This window comes from Callospermophilus lateralis, chromosome X (genome assembly GCF_048772815.1).
Source record: "Callospermophilus lateralis isolate mCalLat2 chromosome X, mCalLat2.hap1, whole genome shotgun sequence".
NCBI lineage: Eukaryota > Metazoa > Chordata > Mammalia > Rodentia > Sciuridae > Callospermophilus > Callospermophilus lateralis.
This window is the reverse complement of record NC_135325.1, coordinates 122,645,347-122,652,018: the sequence shown is the minus strand read 5'-3', so window position 1 is coordinate 122,652,018 and position 6,672 is coordinate 122,645,347.

Here is a 6,672-nt window from a genome sequence, read left to right as displayed (position 1 = left end):
CTTCAAGACCCCACAGAACGGAAAGCCATCCCAGTGCCCTCCAGGAGCTGAGAGCTCTGGAGTATGTTGAAGGGAATCTGATTAAACAAATTGAAATGGAGAGTAACCATGTCTATCACGGACCATTGGTCGGAGGCAGCTGCACATCCTCTGAATGTGCATCAGAGGAGGTGGGAGATGGGATTCTATTCCCTGTGCCTTCCCAAGCCTCATGTCACTCTGCTTCCCCAGGGAGGCAGTGATGCTCATGATCCTTGAGTGTCCTGGAAAGACTGAAATCACAGATGCCAGCCGGCATCACCACTTAGATTGTCTCTAGTCATCTCAAACTGAGCTGAGCTCCAGCCTCCTCCCTTAACTGCCTTGCCCACCATAGTCCACTATCTCTGCTCATGATACCAGCATCCTTCAAGATTCCCAGGCCAATAGGCTGGAGTGATCTGTGATTCTTCTCTTTTGCTCACACGCCATATCCAGTCCAGCAGACAATTCTGTTGTCTTTGTTTTCAAAACACACCCACAGTCTCAGCCTTCTCTTTTCTTCCTCAGCTACCCACTGGTCCCAGCCACCAACATCTTCTGCCTGATTTACTCCAGTAAGCACCTAGCAGACAGCCCTGTTTCTTTCTTCCCTTCCATCCTCCCCTTCCCTCTGTGCAAAATCCTGCAGTAGCTTTCCATTTCACAACGAATCAAACCAAAGTGCTTCTTTTGGCTGGTAGGGCCCTGCAGAATATGCTTCCCTGGTCTCCACCATCTGGATGACATCATATTCCCGCTTGCCCTATTCACCCTGCTTCAGCCTCATGGGCCTCCTGACTCTTCCTTACATACTAGGTACATTCCCACCTTAGGGCCTTTGCACTAGCTGTTCCCTTGGGCTGGAATTCACTTCCCCAGATATTCACAGACTGGCTCCCTCATTTCCTTTACTCTTGAAACAAATGTCACCTGGCTACCCTGTGTAATGCTTCAAAGCCCACGCCCATCTCTGGCACTTCCTCTCCCCTTCCCTGCTTTGTTTTCTCTCCAGTACTCACCAGCAGCTGCCTTTTCTGTAGGTTATAGTGGTGCCTGCTGTTTTCACTGCAGAGTTGCCAGCTTGTAGCACAGTGCCTGGCATGGAGTAGCTGGTCAATGAATGTTAGTAGATTCTGTTTTCCTGCACCTTTCCAGGAGATTCTGGGGGCCACAGGATTATGCACACATTGGGAAATGGGCTCTAAGCTGTCATCACATTTTAAGGAGATTCCAGGCCTAAACAAAGGTTAAGAGAGATGGAGGCCAGACAAAGAGCTTCATGTTAGCACCAGGAAACTAGCCTTGGACCACATCACCAAGGAGCACTGTGCACTGAATATGCTGGTGGCAGTCTCACAGGCAGCTGCTCAGGTACAGAGAGAGACTGTCACTTACTGTCTGAAACAAAGGTTCCCTGTGATTGCCACCTACCACACTCCAAGGTTGAAGGAGAAATGGGAGAAGAGGCCAGAGAAAGAAGCTAACTGGGGCTTTCTCCTGAGTAGTCAGGCTAAGAAGGCCGGGGCCCTTTTTCATATAAAATGCAAGACCTAGTCTTGTGCCAGCAGTATATATCCCTCCCTTTCTGTAGGCCTTGCTGTATTTTACTGACAGGATTATGTTCCTCTCGTAGTGTGAGCAACAGTCATCTCCAGGCTGTAGATGAATAAATGGAAGGATCAGAGAGGTGGAGATATATGTCCAACAGCACGCAGCTCCAAAATGGCAGAGAAGTAACCAATTGGGCCTGAAAGCATGGGCCACTATTACTTGGTATGTAACTACCTGTTTAGTGTGTAAGTCCTGGCCTGAGGGTCCAGGTAAGGAGAAGATCCCATATGTGATCTCAAGGAGCTGCCCTTTTCCTAAGAGAATCTCCTGGCCCTGTTGCTGAATGGGTGCCAAGCAAAAGGTTGAAGCTGGGCTATTGGGGTCCAGGGGCACCAGGCCAAGGCACATAAGGGCCCTGCTTTTGGTCTGACCCAAGCTTGGAGCTCCATGGATTTGAAAACAGTCAGTAACCACCTGTCATGCGTAGTCATATTTCTGTGAACTTATGCCAAGTCTTCCCAAGTTCATATGACAAATGCAGCGAGCTTAACTGGGTAGCCTGTGGAATTCTGTGTGTAGCTTATACAGGTAGGGGCCCATGGAGAACACTCATGCTGACTGAAAAGAAGAAAATACACCCACTGGTTCTATTCATCATCACTCTCTTGCTCTCAAACCCCCTATGGCTCCCTACTGCTGAGGAAACTTAAATTCCAACTCCTCAGCTTGGCATTCAAGGCCCTCCATAGGCAGGCATCAGCCTCTATTTATTTCCAGATTCTTCTTTTGGTGCTTTCACACATGACCCTGGGCCTCCTGCCTGGCTGGATTGCTGTCTGGACACCTAAAAGTTCCTGCTTCTTCCTGCTTGTGCACTTTTTGCCTGCATTTCCCATGCCAGCTCTTCTGTTGAAATTCTGCCTGGCCTTCAGGGTGTATCTCCAAGTCTTCCTCCTCCTGAAGCTAGGCTCAAGTACCTGTTTAGTGTGTAAGTCCTGGCCTGAGTGTTTTGGGGGGTTCACTCCCTGGTGAACTCATGAATGACCTTCAGTGGGGGCAAAGTGGAGTTTGGAATGCCTTCTGGATGGCAGAATTAGGACTTGCAAAGAGGAGGTAGTAGGTGTGGTAGGGCTCAGCGCATGTTCAGATGCTGTTGGCTATGCTCACATGAAGGTCACCATCTCCTCCTGTTCCCCTGGCTCCCAGGCCTACAGCTATGCCCCACTCAAGTAGAGGCCACATACCCACAGTGCAGTTGCATAACCACAGCCCCCAGTTTCTTGAGCTCCAGGGGCTGCTGCCTTGTGTCAGGGGAGTGGGTCCTCCTGTGCACCCATCCCTGGCCCAGAGAACTGTGTTCTGTGATCACAGAGGGCTGGAAGCTATAACCAAAAGGAGCCCAAGAATGAGGACATACACAGGTCTGTGTGGAAGAGGCCCAGGGTGGCCGCTACCCCATGCAGAAACAGCATGGGAACCTGATATGGCAGGTAGGAGGCGCTGGTGCCTAGCCAGGCTCAGCTGCCTGCTGACTGCTCCAACTCCTGAGCCTTAGGTCTCACTGGTCAAATGGGGTCACAATAGTATCTACTTTATTTAGGCACAGTCAGGGTCACAGTTCCCCCATGTGCTGGACTGCCTTTGGCAGGGTGCCTGGCTGATTATCCCTCAGAGAAGAGGGTGATGCTGTGATTATCCCAACCCCGCCCCCCCAGGGACAGGAGGCACGCCTTGAATCCTAGAAGATGACATACATTCGAGTGAAAGTTCAGGCCTCCATGTAGGGACAGACACCTTTTGATTCTGGACAACTCTTCAAGTGTCTCTTGAGGAGCCAGAAGCAGGCACTGTGGAGGATGCATGGTATTTTGCCCTGGTGGGGTAGAAGAGAGCCTCTAAGAAATGAGTTGAATGATCTCTCTTTGGTGTTTTCTTAAACAATTTTCATTTTATTGAAGATGTTGTTGTTGGTAAGCATTTCTAACAAGCACAATGGAAACAAATGGGAAATTGTTAAAATATTGATTGTAATTTCCTGGTGACTTCACTGATTTAATACATAGAAACCTTTAAGAAAAAAGCCCTCATTAGCGAGTGAACAGTTAATTAAGGGGCTGTAGAATGGCTTGCATCGATTTCACCATGAAACCAGAAAGCTGGGCTGCAAGTCCATTTTTCCCTACACAGCCCCTTGCTTATCATGAATGCTGCTTCCAGAATGCCATGGGTGATACCACCAAAGTGTAGGTGAATATAAGGAAGGGCCATTTAAACAGAAACAATTTAAGGAACTACCATAAATCCAGATGGCTGCCAGTTTTCCTCTTGCACCATACATACAACTGAAAGATACTTCCAAAGCTCTTATCTAGATAAAGTATGCAGATAGCTTGCTAATTATTACTCTTCATGCAATCACATTGTTCCTGATAGCACAGGCGATTGAGGCCCCACATGGGAAGAGGCTCTATCCACTGCTCTAGGACCCTTCAGATCATTTGTGATTTTGTGATTAAAAAAAATGAAACTCTGGCCTTTGGCTGTCCTAGCAACCAGCTGAACTGATGCTGTACCATGACCACAACCATGTAGAAGGTTAATATGACCTAACACCAGGAGACTAGCCAGGGACAGCATCCCACAGGCATACTGGCTAGGACATCTGGAGAAACACCTAGACAATGTGTTCCAGGTGGTCTTGGTTTGCAAAACACAATTATATTAACAACAAATACAGCAGCCAGTACTTGAGGGCACACCTACTATGTGCCAGGCTCTATGTGCCAGGCTTCACACTTGTGAGTTCAATGAAGGCTTGTAACAACTAATTTCAGAGATGAGCAAAGTGAGGCTCAGAGAAGTTAAGCAACTTGTCTGAGATCACACAATCACTCAACATGCAATCAAGATTTCAGTGTCCTAGACAGTCTGGAACTGAGCAGCCTCAGTAGCATAACATTGGCACAAAGCTCATAGGGAAGGGAAGGACTATGCACTTCACACTTTTGGCCCTGTGCCTGTACTGATTGGCTTGCATCAGCTTGTGAGATAGATCTGTCACATTTTCAGAAATTTTGTTAGCCCGTTGATGTCACATTGGTAGCTTGAAATTGGCCATAGTGGGAACAGTTACACCACATAAATGGGCAAATGCCACAAATTTGAATTGGTTGTTAAACATTTACCAACACATCAGTGTATGCATGTGTCAGAGTCAGACTGCCTGATTCAAATCCTTGCCCCCCTGCTTACTAACCATGGCCTGCACAAGTTTCCTAGTTTGAGAAATGGAGAAAGCAATATGTCCATCCCATCAGGATGTTGCAAATCATTAAATCTAATAATCCAGGTAAACCATCTAGGATAGTACAATCAACCCCCCCCCATGATAATATTTCAATGACTGACTGCATATACACAATGTCCCATCAAATTACAAGGAAGCTGAAAAATTCCTATCACCTAGTGTTGCTATAACCATCATAATCTTATAGCACAACACTTCTCTCACAGTTTTCTGCTTCTATTTCTCTGTGCTTCTATTTCCTCATCTGTAAAATGGGGCTAATGATGGTTCCTGCCTTAGTGTGGGGTTCAGTGAGTTTGAATCTGCCAGATGTTAGTTATCATTCAGTTATAGCCAGTGCCTAACGTGTAATGGTGGGACAAGCATATGATAAACAGTCCCATTCCAAACAGGAGAAATGGGAAGGACAAATGGAGCCAAGGCTGTAGAGAAAGTCTAAAACATAGCATGGAAAATTCTGTTCGATTTCAAGGCTTCAGAATGAACCTCTTTGGTTTGATGCTCCATCCTCCAGATTTGTCCCCAGCCTCCACAGAAACATCCTATGTGGTGGACACAGCAAACCACTCATTGTTCTGAAGCACTCTGTACTTTCACACCTCCATGCTGTGTACACATTGTTCCCTCCAGGCTGCAAGAGGCCTCCTTTCCCCACCACTTGGCTATCCATGAGTCCTGCAGAAGGACTTCTTTGGCCCCTCCTCCCTGAGGCCCAGGAGTAGGAGCTGCCTTATTTGTAAAAATCAAAAACAAACAAACAAACAAAAAAACCCACCTCTGGCACTTGTGTGCATCCTTCTCCATCCTGACTCGTGCCTGTTTATCCACGTGCTCTCTCAGTAGACTAGGTACTACCTGAGCTCAGGCACCAGCTCTCCTTTATCATGTATTTGAAATTCAGGGTCTGGTACAGAACTGGTGCACAATATATTAATGCCTGCATGTGAGAGTGATCAAATACACAGAAGAACCTTTCCAGATTACCTACTGTGTGTAGAGTATTGGACTTGGGCTGTCCACTCTTGGGGAGGGAAGAGGAGGGAGTAGGACAGACAATCTCAAAGTCAGTTGTGACAACACCCACATTTACATGTCGAACATATGAACACTAGGACTTCAGTGTGTAACCTTAGAAATTGGGCCATTACAGATAGAATTAGGATGACATCATACTGGAATATGATGTCATGAGAGCTGCTAAGGGCCCTTAGCTGCAGGCACTGACACCAGACATGTATTAGCTTGTGGCATCACACATTGACCCTGTGCAGGACAACTTATCACAGTGTAAAAGTCAGCACTCAGGAGCATGTGAGCCTGGTTTGATTCCAGACTTTGCCACTCATTAGCTATGTGACTTTGAGCAGCTTACTCAACCACTCTGTGCTTCTATTTCCTCATCTATAAAATGGGGCTAATGATGGTGCCTACCTTAGTGTGGGGTTCAATGAGTTTGTATCTGCCAGATGTTAGTTATCATTCAGTTATAGCCAGTGCCTTACTAGGTAGCATAGCATTTGCTGCTGCTGCAGAATGTCACCAAGACCAAAACATGCTTCTCTGCCCTGGGACAGATGTGGACAAAGGAAGTCTCAAGGACCCCCCTAGGTCTCAAGTAATGCACTTCTGTCCTGTACATGAAGTGATTTTGGTATATAAACAAGCAGCATGTCTGTAAGTACAAATGAACACAAGTACATGGGGAGAGGGCAGGCTCTGAAATGGCCAGTGATACCAGGTGTCTGGTGGTGGCAACCCTGTTCAATGAGAAGATCTCTGGCCTGGGAGGCAAG